The following is a 15,978-nucleotide window of genomic DNA, read 5'->3' on the forward strand; positions in this document are numbered from 1 at the left end:
TTATCATTCTATTCTATTTATCTATCTAGTATGAATAAAACGTGAAATGCAGCGATCCTTTTTCAAGATGGTTCGGTGCCCAGCGGTACATACCTCTTTGACCATAAGTGCCGATATATACAAAAGGTAAAGTCACCAGAGAACTCCGGTTAGCAAGAAAAACAAACGTGGTTTATTTTGCCCCAAAACGCAACGTTTTGATCTCGTTGCTTGATAAAGATCTCATTGCAAGTTCAAAATGTTGCGGTTTTGGGCCAAATAAACCATGTTTGTTTTTGTTTCAAGCTAACCGGAGTGCTGTGGTGACTTTACTTTTTGTATTTTTCTATCTTCAGCTATTTATTATCTAAACTTATAGATAATACACTTTTTAATGGGGTAGACTAGATGGACCAGGTGGTCTTTTTCAACTGACAATATATCTATTTAACTCATATCTGTCATCTATCCATCTATCTATTTATCATCTATCTATCTATCTATCTATCTATCTATCTATCTATCTATCTATCTATCTATCTCCTATCTATCTATACCTCCTCTATTTTTGTTTCATCTATCTATTTATATTTCTTTATTTTTACCTATCTCATATCTAACTATCTATCTATCTATCTATCTCATATCTAACTATCCATCTATCATCTATCTATCTATCTATCCAAATATACACAGACCTAAATAATATCAAATATACCTATATGTACATATTACAAATTGCAGTCTGCATTTGCATTTCCCTTCTATTGTCTACATTCGCAGGCTCAGTTATAGCAGATTTTCAGTTATTCAGCCTACTAGGAATTGCACAGCAAACACTCGCCTTCTCACATTATGAATGAATGATTGACATTCCTGATTTTTGTGTGTGTTATCGACACACAAGGCAAAGTCCATAAAATCCATACGCTGATTGTAAATCTACATGCATGTAACAAACATTATAATGATCTAATGACCTGTGTCAGAAATTCTTCCTTCTCCATGAAGGCTCCCATTGTTTGTTGCTATAATTTAAGTAGCTAAATCCAGATGAAAGAACCATGTACAGTTCATTCCGTCAATGGACGAACAACGTCACCGCTTGTCTCACCCCACAAGGAGCTATTTGTATCTTTGAAGTTTGTTTTAACTTTATTACATTGAGTGTTTATATGTTTTACTGTTTACTATGAAAACTATGTAAAAAAAAAATTGATCGTCAGTTCTATAAAGTGAGTAGTCACATGTCATGTCCTTTGCAAATAGCTTTTACTTTAACATATAGGTATATCGTATCTTTCTTTTAAAGGAACATTTCTACTTGACTTCATAAACCTAATATATGGTAATGCACACATAAGAGCTGAGACCCTGGCTGGGAATTACTGCCGTTCCATAAGAGAGTTGTACTAGGAAATAATCGCTTCCATACAACGTTCATAAGAATTATTCTGCAGATACACTGACGTAGGGACGTCGCTGATCCTCTGGCAGATGTATTGTTACTAGGATATCATGCACAGCTGTAACATACACATTCTACGCTCCTCTACCGGCAGCTGTAGCTCTAGTTAATAGGAAGCTGCAATAATCCTATTGTCATGTGTTACAATTTATAGGAATTGCCAAAGCAAAAAAAAAAAATGGTTGTTGAGCGCGCAAGATGAGATGTAGGGATATGGGATATGGATGAAATCCCATTAGAGAGCAGTATTATATCACAATGCAATGATTCTTGTTAGAACATAGACATTAATAGATCATGGCATGGATATTAATCTGCATCATATGTCCAATCTAATCTTGTCCAACGGCATTTACGGAACTGAGATTTCTGGGAGATGTTTATTTAAAGCTTTTTGTTGATTGTCCATCCGAGCACTTTGAGGGTCAGGACGGTCTATTTCGGCCTACGTTATAATTAATCAGCGTTTGCTGAAGCAACAAAATAGGTCTATTATTATATACCGTAATACTCAATTAGAAACCCGATTGATTATTTCGATCAATAAATAATATTATAGTGTGGCTTTTTAATAGTCAGTTCCAAGCTAATCAAATGCAATCATGTTATTGAGAAAAATATATTGACATTTTAGAAATATATCCTCACAAGCACTTGTCGTGTAATCTCAATAAATAAAGATAGTTGCTTACCTGCGGCTTGTGCTCCATTGCAGGCATTGTATTCCATTGCCATGGAAACACTTCTCAGCATCGTAGCGGCACTCACTTAGCCTTCACCCTTCCTGTTGTCAAGTTGAGTAAATTGGTAGTAAGTAGCCAACGTGCATTTCTGCTACAAAAGGAGAAACAGAAAACTTATCTCGGAGACTGGAGTATTTACAATGGCAAACACATTACCTATGATGACTGGTAATTTTAACATGAATATTTATACTCGTTCTGAAACATCGAAATGATGCTTGAAAATAGACAATTACGTGAGTGAGTGCACTGGCAATACAGATCGTGGTGCAGAGAACAGATACACAATGCTCCTGAATTGTTACATGTAGGCTTTCTTCTTTTATAAACCCAGCCGCCTTTTTTACAGTTTTGGGCTATGTTCACACTACATACGTTTCCGGCCATATCGCGTTCCGTGAATAAGCGCCCGGAGACTTACGCAGTTTGCGTATAATGGAAAGTATACGAAGTACGGCTGCACAGTTCACACTACGTACGAACTTACGCCCGGATCGTACGGGGCACCATAAAAAATGAACCAGACCATTGTTTGCAGACGAAAATGCCGTAACTTACGCCCGTATCGTCACATGCGGTCCCGTACGTAGTGGTGATTTCTTCATTTTTGCAGCTTTTTGTGCCGATCCAAAAGGTTCTGTGGGGTGTCCGGGGCTAGGCGAAGATTTCCAAGTAAAAGACCGCTGTCAGATCGCTACGTAGGGCGCTCGGGAAGCGTAAGTAGACTACGGGGGTAAGTTCGCGGTCCGTACGTAGCCGGCCGCAAGTAGCGTAAATCTCCGGCCGGAGTTTACCGCGTATTTGTCCGACCGCGAAAATATGCGGCCGGACATATACGCAGTGTCCTCATATTGCAACCAAAACCAGGGGTGGATTGAAAACACAGAAAGGATCTGTTCACACAATGTTGAAATTGAGTGGATGGCCGTCATTTAATGGCAAATATTTGCTGTTATTTTAAAACAACGGCTGTTATATTGAAATAATGGCCGTTATTTACTATTATATGGTGGCCATCCACTCAATTTCAACATTGTGTGGACAGATCCTTTCTGTGTTTTCAATCCACTCCTGGTTTTGGTTGCAATATGAGGACCACAATACTGACTGAAATATATGTAGTGTACTCAGGGACAGGAAGTAGCTAACTGACTACCACCATTGACTTCTATACAGACTATATTATTTTACCCTGCAGTCTTCCTTTGGTGTGTTTTCCTTTCTCTATACAGTCTGTGTGAGCTGTCCTTCATGGGTTCTTTATCCTCTGTTCACATTATGATCTGCTGCTTAGTCTTTAGACTGGTTTACATTTCAAGGACAGGAAGTAGCTAACTCACTGCCACAATTGACTTGTAAACAGACTATGTGATTCCAAATGCCTTTTGTGTGTTTACCTTCCTATTTACAGTCTGTGTGAACTATCCTCCATGGATGTTCGACCCTCTGTTCACATTATGATCTACTGCTTATTCTTCAGACTTTGGTTCCCATTTCACGGACAGGAATCAGTTAACTCACTACCACCATTGTTTTATACGCAGACTATATAATTTTCTCCTGCAATCTTCCTTTTGTGTGTTTTCCTTCCTATTTGCAGTCTGTGTGAGCTGCCTTCCATGGTTTCTCTACCCTCTGATGACATAATGATCTGCTGCTTATTCTTCAGACTGGTTTCCATTTCAACAACAGGAAGTAGCTAACTCCCTGCCACCATTGACTTGTAAACAGAATATGTGATTCCCCTTTCCAAATGCCTTTTGTGTGTTTACCATCCTATGTACAGTCTGTGTGAGCTATCCTCCATGGATGCTCTACCCTTTGTTAACATAACGATCTTCTACTTATTCTTCAGACTTTGGCTCCCTTTTCAGGGACAGAAAATAGCTCAGGGTCCATTTACACAGAAAGATTATCTGACAGATTATCTGCCAAAGATTTGAAGCCAAAACCAGGAATGGATTTGACAACAGTAGAAATCTCAGGCTTTCAATTAGTACCTGATCTCTGTTTATAGTCTGTTTCTGGCTTTGGCTTCAAATCTTTGGCAGATAATCTGTCAGATAATCTTTCTGTATAAATGGACCCTAACTCACTACCACCATTGATTTGTACGCAGACTATATGATTTTCCCCTGCAATCTTCCTATTTGCAGTTTGTGTGAGCTGCCCACCATGGTTTCTCTACCACCTATTGACATGATGATCTGATGTTTATTCTTCAGAATGGTTTCCATTTCAGGGTCAGGAAGTAGCTAACTCACTGCCACCACTGACTTGTAAACAGAATATGCGATTCCCCCCTTCAAAATGCTTTCTGTGTGTTTTCCTTCCTATTTACAGTTTGTGTGAGCCATCCTTCATGGATGCTCTACCCTCAGTTCACATAATGATCTGCTGCTTATTCTTCAGACTTTGGTTCTGTTTTTAGGGACAGGAAATAGCTAACTCACTACCACCATTGATTTGCACACAGACTATGTTAGTTTCTCCTGCAATCTTCCTTTTGTGTGTTTTCCTCCCTATTTACAGACTATGTGAGCAGTCCTCCATGGATGCTCTACCCTCTATCCTCATATGGATCTCTTGCACATCATTCTTTACCTCCCCGCTGCAATCCCAAAGCTGAGAGAATGGGAGAGCGAAGAGACCATCAGAAACACACACAGGAAACGTGTCCATAACCTTTTACTTCCCAATATTTTTTTTCTAATATACAGTATTTGTAACATAGTACAGAATAAAAAAAAATCTGCAAACCCACAATAAATTAAGAATAACTGCTGACAACTCTGCATCACATATTATAAATGTAGAACGTAAAATATGTTCTCTACATTTTGGCTGAAAGGGACTGTTTCTTGGCAGCCATATTGCTTAATATTAAACTTCACAGGGATTTATAAGGTCACAGAAGATAACATTGCGGCTAATTGCTGCAGGTGACTGCACATGTTGTGCAACACAGTATTTCTGTGCAATATCATGTTCTGAAAAGAAAAATTAGTATATGGTACTACTGTCACATCACTGTCTTACACCTTTTACGGTATGTTCCCATTACGGGAAAGGGCTGTCATTTAATGTTAAAAGGTGGCCGTCTATTGATAATGATCATGATCATTATATACGGCCGTCGTTATTAATAGACGGTTGTCATTTCACACTGGAATCCTGCAGTGGGAACATAGCCTTATAATGGCTTCTATTGCAGTTGGACTGTAAGTAAGCACACTGGGGGAGATTTATCAAAGGGTGTAAAATATACACTGGGGTAAACTGCCCAAAGCAACCGATCACAGATCAGCTTTCAGCTCAGGTGAAATAAAACATAAGCTGCAATTGGTTGCTGTGGGCAGTTTACACCAGTCTATATTTTACAAAAAAAAACATAAATAAACATTAATTAATAGTTTTCAGAGGAAAATACCTCTTGAGAGTCAGGAAGGTTATTAGCTCTCTTAAGACTCAGATAACATGCTGCCCATAAAGTCTATGGAGAGGAAATGGTGACAAAATGGTTTGTTGGATAGCGAGAGGTAGCCAGCCTGCACAGAGAAATTATAGTATTAGATCTCATCCCGGGGTTGCTGCTCTGTTATGGCCTCCATGCTGCTACTGCTTCTCAGGATGTGCTCACGATGTGCTATACAAATAAATATTATTATTATTTATATTATTATGTGCTCTTTTTTATGTGTGCAGTGTATGGCCATGTTCCCACAACATCTTTTTAGGTAAAATAACAGACGTTTTTAAAATAACAGAAGAATAAGGAACAACAGCATGAGTTCAGGATTAAACTTTAATTTATTCTTTCAGATTAAAAAGTGTGCAAATCACAGCAGCAGCGCTTCGAAAAATATGTACAGCAGCTGATAAGTACTGGAAAGCTTGACAATTTATATAGAAGTAAATTACAAATCTATACAACTTTCTGACACCAGTCGATTTGAAAGAATTTTTTTTCCCACCGGAGTACCGCTTTAAGTTGACCCACCCCAGATTCTAGTATTCACGCTCCTTTTTAAAATAAAGTTCCCATGCATATGACTATTCAGGAAAAAGTCCAATAAATAGCATTGGAATCAGGGCACCTGAGACTACAAAAAAAATTTTTTTTAACTCGATTTGTTTATACTGACCACAGACCCTATTTACGTAAAACTAATCATTAATAATTCCTTATACTAACAAACTGGCAGCAAAAATGTTGCACCCATTGTATTTTTGTGGCGTGCAGCGGAGGATGTACAAACATCTTATAGTTCAGTGGCTCTTTCTGCTGCCTACAAGTTGAAACCAGTGAGAACAAACCAGAAAGATCAAAGATAGCATCTGCCTTTTAAGACAGTGAATCCACGCGGTAACATCCTCTTTCAGGCCTTTTGTTTGTATGTTGTAGCTCTGTAAAGAAAATCACATGAAATAGCTCTGGTCTTTCTTGTGTGCTGAAGTACGGCTGTCATTTTATCTACTAGGAAACAGCGGTTATGCTTTTTTATGTTCAAAAATGATGTTCTGACTTCTAGAAATACTGTACGTTCTATATATCTTTATTACTGCTGCTTATATGGCGCCGACACATTTCTCAGAGCTGTAAAGAGATACATCATCATACATATCAGGCCTTCCTATATCAGACACATGCAGTCTACGGTCAGTTCCAAAGAACATCAATTGATCAGGAAACCACACAAAGGCTGTGTTCACACAACGTTTTTTCAGATCCATTTAAACCTTTAAGGACATGGCCCATTTTCGTTTTTACGTTTTCGGTTTTTCCTCCTTGTGTTTAAAAGGTCATAGCACTTGCATTTTTCCACCTAGAAACCCACATGACCCCTTATTTTTTGCGTCACTAATTGTACTTTGCAATTACAGGCTGAATTTTTGCATAAAGTACACTGCGAAACCAGAAAAAAATTCGAAGTGTGGTGAAATTGAAAAAAAAAACGCATTTCTTTTATTTGGGGGAAATGTGTTTTTACGCCATTCACCCTGGGGTAAAACTGACTTGTTATGCATGTTCCTCAAGTCGTTACGATTAAAACGATATATAACATGTATAACTTATATTGTATCTGATGGCCTGTAAAAAATTCAAACCGTTGTTAACCAATATACGTTCCTTAAAATCGCTCCATTCCCAGGCTTATAGCGCTTTTATCCTTTGGTCTATGGGGCTGTGCGAGGTGTAATTTTTTGCGCCATGATGTGATCTTTCTATCGGTACCTTGATTGCCCATATACGTCTTTTTGATCGCTTTTTATTACATTTTTTCTGGATTTGATGCGACCAAAAATGCGCAATTTTGCACTTTGGGATTTTTTTGCGCTGACGCCGTTTACCGTACGAGATCAGGAATGTGATTAATTAATAGTTCGGGCGATTACGCACGCGGCGATAGCAAACATGTTTATTTATTTATTTATTTGTTTACTTTTATTTAAAACCTGGAAAAAGGGGGGTGATTCAGACTTTTATTAGGGGAGGGGGCTTTTTACTATTAACAACACTTTTTTTTTTTTTTTTACACATATACTAGAAGCCCCCATGGGGGACTTCTAGTATATACACTTGGATCTCTCATTGAGATCTCTGCAGCATAGATATGCTGCAGAGATCCATGAGATCGGCACTCGTTTGCTTTCGGCTGCTGCAGCCGGAAGTAAACGAGTGCCGAGCCGAGGACGGCGCCATCTTGGACGCGTCCCCGGCCGGCATCAGTAACGGAGATCGCTCCTCCGGGACAAGGTCCCGGAGGAGCGATCTCCCCCACTAGACACCAGGGAAACGTTGCCTCCGGTAATCGGAGGCAGCTGTCAACTTTGACAGCTGCCTCCGATTAGCTAATTAGCGGGCACGGCGATCAGACCGTGCCCGCTAATAGTGGCGGTCCCGGGCTACTCGCGGCACCCGGGATCGCGGCACTTCAAAGCGGGGCCGCCGCGCGGCCCCGCTTTGAAGTGCAAGTGAGGACATAGGACGTACCGGTACGTCCTATGTCCTTAAGAGGTTAAAATTCCTTAATTGAAAAGTCCATTGAATTTAATAGTAAAAACGGAGAAAGAACGGTGACAAAAGAAAAACTAATAAAAAAAGTCAGCTGATCATGTTCATTATTTTGACGTCCACGGTAAAAACGTCCGTTATTTAATGCATTGTGTGCATTGAATGGCCGTCTTCCCATTGACTTCAATGCATTGCCATTGCAGTCAGTTAACCCTTAGGCGACCCTGGACGTACCCGTACTTCCAGGGCCGCCTCCATGTGTCCGATCGCCGTGCCCGCTAATAAAATAATCGGATGCAGCTGTCAAAGTTGACAGCTGCATCCGATTACTTGATGCAGCCGATCCCTGGTGTCTAGTGGGGTGGATCGCTCCTCCGGGACGTTGTCCGGGAGTAGTGATCCGCACATCTTACGCCGTCCTGGGTCTGCGCCGTAATGGCGCTGATCACGGCTCGGCACTCGATTGTACTTATACATGAGGGCTTCTAGTATAAGTGTAAAAGAAAAAAAGTGTTATTAATAAAAATCCCCCTCCCCTAATAAAAGTTTGAATCACCCCCCTTTTCCCATGGTATAAATAAAAATAAATAAATAAAACATGTTTGCTATCCCCGCGTGCGTAATTGCCCAAACTATTAATTAATCACATTCCTGATCTCGCACAGTAAATGGCGTAAGCTTAAAAAAATCCCAAAGTGCAAAATTGTGCATTTTTGGTCGCATCAAATCCAGAAAAATGTAAATAAAAAGCGATCAAAAAGTCGCATATGCGCAATCAAAATGACACCTCACACAGCCCCATAGACCAAAGGATAAAAGCGCTATAAGCCTGGGAATGGAGCGATTTGTAGGAACATATATTTGTTAACAATGGTTTGAATTTTTTACAGGCCATCAGATACAATAAAAGTTAGACATGTTATATATGCACAAGCCAAAAAGACAGAAATGGCTGCACATCGCACCCATGGCTGACACGAAAGCTTATTCAGCTACATTTAAAACCAACATCAGAAGTTAGTATATAATTTGGCCAAACCATATTGCCTCATGTACCACATGCAGGTCTTCTGATACACATGAGTCCCTAACCAAAAAACATCACTGTGTCGGTCAGCGACCACAATCCCCGCAAAACGTGCGCAAGCAGAGAAGGGGGGCCACGGAACATACATGTTATATATCGTTGTAATCGTAACGACTTGAGGAACATATACAACAAGTCAGTTTTACCATAGGACAACCGGCCTGAAAACGAAAAAAACCCAAAATAAAAGAAATGCTGTTTTTTTTCCATTTCACCACACATTGAATTTTTTTCTGGTTTCGCAGTGTACTTTATGAAAAAATTCAGCCTGTCATTGCAAAGTACAATTAGTGGCGCAAAAAATAAGGGCTCATGTGGGTTTCTAGGTGAGAAAATGCAAGTGCTATGGCCTTTTAAGCACAAGTATGCTCCTGTAGCATACTGGGCTATTGTTTTTTACATGTTTTGGAGTAAATTCATTTTTCCCTAAAGAAAATTTATATTGTGTGGCCTAGATACTTCATGTATACACACATTAGTTGTCCAATTACCTTTCGGCTATGTTCACAGGGTGTAAAAAAACACAAAAGTCGTCTGCTTTTTTTTTGTCAGTTCTTACCGATTTTTAATTGAAGTCAATGGAATGACTGCCTCCCAATACACAGTGCACTGAATAACATATTTTTTTGTGCAGACGTCAAATGTTCATGACAATTATTTGCGGACATTATTTTGCAAACAACGGACATTATTTTTAGTTGTTCACACCGATTTTTTTCCCACCATCCTTTCGCCATCTTTACTACAAAATTCAATGGACCTTCAAAAAAGACCAAACCCGAAAGGGCCTGAACTAGAATAATGTACCAATAGCTGTCATTAAAATGTGGGGTGCCCAAAACGCAAAATGATGGACGTTACTTTGAAAAAAAAAGAAACAGACAGGATTCTGTGACTTTTTACATGTATTTTTATTCTGTTCACATGCTACGATCTGCTACAGATGAGCTGCCGTAAATGTGCAGTGTTTGTACACCAAAACAAACTAAAACCAAACGAAACAATATAAATAGTATGCAGAAAGTTGCAGATAATTGGCCGCTAATCATTTAGTGTGATAGTTCATGTTAAAAGGCAATGATAAGCCGACATGCACAATGTCAGCTAATCATTATTTTAAAGCATGAACCAAAATCCCAACAACGACATGCTTTATGGCAAGCTTCATGGACACATTTCTGTACCCTATTTTTTTAGTAAGGGAAACATTAGAGAGCATGCTCTGTGGGCTCATTCTACAGGAAATGTGAGCAGCAGCTATTGTGAGTACTTTTTTTTTACCTATATACTGGTGTCACCAGTCACTTTACTGATGTCTGTGATGATAAGGAGGGTACTGCTGGGAAGTGATCTGTACAGGACAGGAAGCAAATGCAAGGATACTGAGCAAGTGAGGTTATTCATAATTTACTTTGGTCTGAAATCTTACACATGCTCATTAGCGCACTGATTCCTAGAGTTCAATGATTCACAATTTTACTATGCAAAATTTTAGGCTGGAGTGGATGACATGTAAACTTCCCTGACTTGTCAATAATTCTTCAAATGCCTGACTAGTTCTTCCCTGCTCTCTGTCCTAATGACTGGTGGACATTCCGCGATAAGTTCTTATGGACAATCATAACTTGGGCTGCAGACTCAAATACCTGATAGGATTTCTATAAACATGTGACTTATTGTGTTCAAGAGAACTTCCATTGGAGGTACCAACCTTGCAAATCAATGCTTGACTTGGCGGACCTTTGCCGGACATTGGCTGGCCTGAGCTCCGCGGGGGTCCCACGGCTGGTCCCACCGCTCACCCCAGGCACAGAGAGAGGTAAGTCAGTACTTGTAATCAATTTCACCCCTGCCCCTGTCAGCTGCAAGATTTTAAAATCCACCGGACTTCTCCTTTAAGAGTAAATCCTGCTGTTTGGAAGGCAAGTTTAAGAAACCAGGTAATGTTCAAGTGTTAAACCTCCTCCTGTGTAGCCAAAGGAAGAATACAAATTAAACTAAACCCTGCAAGAAACAAGCAATTTCTGTTGAAGTACTGTAATATTGTTGCTGTGATTGCATAGAGCAGTCCTTTAACCCCTGCTTGCCACAGCCACCACTTATAGATTTTTCTATCGACTGTTCTACCCTTCTTTTTTTATTTAGGCGGGGAGGCTATCTTCTCCAAAGCAGTACAAATACAACAATACAGAGCTTATATAGTTTTTCTTATGTTTTGTACTTAAAAAAAACTTTTTAAAAAATTGCTTTGTATTCTCAAATTCTCTTCATATTCTTATAGCTTTTTTGTTTTTCTATCTTTAAAGCTGTTTGTAATAAATAACAGTGTAGGGTATGTGTGACTTTGATTTTTTTCAATCTAATTTTACTTTTTGGGAGGTGACAAAAAAACTGCAATTTAGTCAATATCTGGAAATGTTTTCCTCTGATGACATTCAATGTTTGCATATTTCTAAACACATTAAACACATCAGCACAAAGCATGTGGAGTATAATGTATAGTAAGTGCATAAACCTGGAAAACAGCAGCAGTTTGTAGATACAGGATGGAGCAGCAGATCCCCATAATGCAGTAGTGTAGTACAACAGGCTAAAATAGAGAAGCAGGGCTGCTGTCAGAGGTCAGTGTGGTCACATGACAGCAATGGGGAAGGGGGGTGTTCAGCATAGACCAATCAGGAAGTGAGAATCACAGATCTGTGCAGGAGGACAGTGACAGAAACTTCTCTATACAGCAGTGTGAATGGCTGAGTGTAAGTGTAGGCACATTATAGCAGCAGTGTGTATAGCTGAGTGTACGTGCAAGCACATTATAGCAGCAGTGTGTCGCTGAGTGTAATGCTGCATTTACACGGAGCGATAATTCGCCCAATCGTACAATTAACGATTTCAAAGTAACAATTTTTTTATAACGATCAGCGTTTAAAAGGAACGATATATCGTACGGAAAAATCGTTTTGCGATCATTTTGCGATTGCTTAAGCCTATCTCGCACATAGGTTAAATCGGTGAACGACGATTTAAGAACATGTTATAAGATCAAAATGAACGATTTTGCTCTCATCGTTTGATCATTTGCTGCGTTTACATGTACAATTATCGTTCGAATTTGATCGTTATCTTGCAAATTCGAACGATAATCGTTCCGTGTAAACGCAGCATAAGGGTAGGCACATTAGAGTAGCAGTGTGTATAGCTGAGTATAAGTGCCGGCAGATTATAGCAGCAGTGTCTATAGCTGAGTGTGAGTGCAGGCACATTATAGCAGCAGTGTCTATAGCTGAGTGTGAGTGCAGGCACATTATAGCAGCAGTGTGTATAGCTGAGTGTAAGTGCAGGCACATAATAGCCGGCCCACCTCCAGTGCTTTAGCCCCGGCCCGATACCGGTGGATAGAGCGGCGCCGTACATGGGAACCGGGCTGCAGTTCAAAAAACGGACCACAGCACTGGCTTCCCTGTGATGGCGCCGTTCTATCCGTGGGTCATATTAAAAAGGATGTACCTGATGGTACATCCTCTTTAAACCGAGGTACCACTGTACTAGGAATCCTAAATGGCAGGCCGAGGGACATTCACTAACTGCTATCCTGCTGTTTTTCATCAGCCTGAATTGTGGGGGAAGATGATCCACAGACAGAAGAACAACCATCCCCTGTAATTACCTATATGGTGCCATCACTATTAATGATGAAATCGTTGGGTCAAATACAGCATGATGGGAATTGTAGTTTTTCAACAGCTGGAGGGCTATAGGTTCCCTATACTGAAATAGGATAAACGTTTTCTAAACTGATTTCTGTAGGATTCACTCACAATTTAAAGTGTATTACATTGAATTTGGGTCAATCAAAGACCTGTGTGTGAAAATTCAGGGGTCTTCTACGATTAGAAATTATAGTATTGCACAGCAATGACCCTTGATGATCCTCAGATCCTCCTTCCCTTCCATAGCAAAGCTGCTGTGCGCCCACTATGGAGGGAATTGCATTTCAGTTTTAAGGATTGGCAGGAGTCCCAAAGATAGGAAACCCATTGATAATTGTTGCATATCCGTTGCTCAAAAACCCCGAAACGGCTGTCTGTGGGTGGCAGCCTGCCTTTGCAAGCCCTTGTCATGATCGCAATACTCGCACCTTGAGTTAGACATTGACAAAAGGGGCCAATATGTTCCAATACTCGCAACCGAGTGGGACTTAAGGGGTTATTTATCAGGGTGGTGTGGTGCTCTCCCCATCATGAAGGCACCTCGTTGGCAAAAGGCTAGAGATATCTGGCTATCCCGTGTTTGGAGACTCGTAACTGAGGCTCCACGGACTCTTGTTTTGCATATTTAAATTTTTGGGGGCATCAGTGGAGACTCTTGATTGAGTACGTCATTGGAATTTTTTTCGCTGTTCTCCTTGAGTTCAGTGATTACTGTGTTTTGTTGGTTGATTTTTTATTGCCCCAACTAGCCAGAATCCTACCCCACACTGACGAGGGGCAAAAACCCCGAAACGGCTGTCTGTGGGTGGAAGCCTGCCTTTGCAAGCCCTTGTCATGATTGCAATACTCGCACCATGAGTTAGACATTGACAAAAGGGGCCACCCTGTTGTTTCCCTGTCTATGTTCCAATACTCGCAACCGAGTGGGACTTAAGGGGTTATTTATCAGGGTGGTGTGGTGCTCTCCCCATCATGGAGGCACCCCGTTGGCAACAGGCTAGAGATATCTGGCTATCCCGTGTTTTGAGACTCGTAACTGAGGCTCCACGGACTCTTGTTTTGCATATCCGTTGCTCAGCCAATCACTGTGCTGCCCAGCCAGTGTTTAGCTGAGTGGGCTGTCAATGAGCAGTGAACTCAAAGGAGCAAGAGGGAGGATACTGAAAGAAGGCAGCAGCTAAATATTTAACAAGACTTAGAGTGTTGCTGTCATTTAAAACATCTTGGCTGAAATCAATAGTACAAGCAATTGAAAGAAATTCTGTAATAGGTTTTATTGGACAAAAAAGCTTCCTTTTTTACTAAAAAAAAAAAAAAAAAAAGCTGTTTAAAGGGCTTGAGCAGCCCTGCAGTTCCCAATGGGAACCAGTGAGGGCAGTAGAAAATTATGTTGAAAAGTGATAGAAATAAAAAAAAAAAAATGTAAACCAAAAAATATTTTTATTTGCCAGAATACCTTAAGGACGCATGACGTACGCGGCGACCCCTTGTAGCCCCGGAACCGCGGGTATTAGCGGGCACGGTCCGATCGCCGTGCCCGCTAATACAGTAATCAGATGCAGCTGTCAAACATGACAGCTGCATCCGATTACCGGACGCAGCACATCCCTGGTGTCTAGTGGAGGAAATCGCGACAACTTCCCGGAGGAGCGATCTCTGTACCTGCTGCCGGCCGGGGACCGCTCCAAGATGGCGCCGTCCCCGGCTCGGCACTCGCTTGTTTTCGGCTGCAGCAGCCGAAAGCAAACGAGTGCCGATCTCATTGATCTTTGCTGTATAACTATACAGCAAAGATCTCAATGAGAGATCAAAGTGTATATACTAGAAGTCCCCCAGGACAAGTATTGTTATAAGTAAAAAGCCCCCTTGCCTAATAAAAATCTGAATCACCCCCCCTTTTCCCAGGTTTTAAATTAAAGTAAATAAATAAACATGTTTGCTATCGCCGCGTGTGTAATCGCCCGAACTATTAATTAATCAAATTAATGATCTCGCACGGTAAATGGCGTAAGCGCCAAAAAATCCCAAAGTGCAAAATTGCGCATTTTTGGTTGCATCAAATCCAGAAAAAATGTAATAAAAAGCGATCAAAAAGTTGTATATGCACAATCAAGGTACCGATAGAAAGAACACATCATGGCGCAAAAAATGACACCTCCCACAGCCCCATAGACCAAAGGATAAAAGCGTTATAAGCCTGGGAATGGAGCGATTTTAAGGGACATATATTTGTTAACAATGGTTTGAATTTTTTACCGGCCATCAGATAAAATAAAAGTTATACCTGTTATATATCATTGTAATCGTAACGACTTGAGGAGCATGCATAACAAGTCAGTTTTACCCCAGGGCGAATGGCGTAAAAACACATTCCCCCCAAATAAAAGAAATGCGTTTTTTTTTTTCAATTTCACCACACTTAGAATTTTTTTCTGGTTTCGCAGTGTACTTTATGCAAAAATTCAGCATGTCATTGCAAAGTACAATTAGTGACACAAAAAATAAGGGCTCATGTGGGTTTCTAGGTGGAAAAATGCAAGTGCTATGGCCTTTTAAACACAAGAAGAAAAAAACAAAAACGCAAAAACGAAAATTGTCCCTGTCCTTAAAGGGTTAAAAAGTTGTTTTTATTTTTGTCATGTGGCTGCTTCCACTAATTGTAACTCACTATAGAGCTATTTAAAATCATATAAGCATATAATAAAAACCATCACTATAAGTAATCACTATATTACAAGAGAAAATACATATATCGTCATATAGGTGTCTGTGTGTTTGTTTGTTTTTTATCTAAAATAATTAACCTCAGAAAGGAACTGTGATGGAGTAACCATCATGAAGGTTTCTGTACACTGCATACAGATCATTGCCTAATGAAGAGGGGATTGACTGGTGCTGGCGAGGTGGAGCATAGAAGAGTTTAGCATGTGCAGCAATACTACATCCTTTCATAGTGAAACTTTAATCATGAGTCATAA

General features: G+C 40.2%; 1 long non-coding RNA gene across 3 annotated transcripts in view; it reads right to left on the reverse strand.

Annotated features, from left to right (window-relative positions):
* LOC138783838 (uncharacterized) overlaps window positions 1-15,978 on the reverse strand; it is a 161,546-nt gene that overhangs the window by 27,940 nt on the left and 117,628 nt on the right. For all 3 annotated transcript variants that reach the window (XR_011361762.1, XR_011361763.1, XR_011361764.1), the window contains one exon: window positions 2,140-2,281. This is a non-coding gene — a long non-coding RNA (uncharacterized lncRNA). The remainder of the gene's footprint in view (window positions 1-2,139; window positions 2,282-15,978) is intronic.

The sequence above is a fragment of the Dendropsophus ebraccatus genome, chromosome 2, assembly GCF_027789765.1.
Source record: "Dendropsophus ebraccatus isolate aDenEbr1 chromosome 2, aDenEbr1.pat, whole genome shotgun sequence".
NCBI classification, from domain to species: Eukaryota; Metazoa; Chordata; class Amphibia; order Anura; family Hylidae; genus Dendropsophus; species Dendropsophus ebraccatus.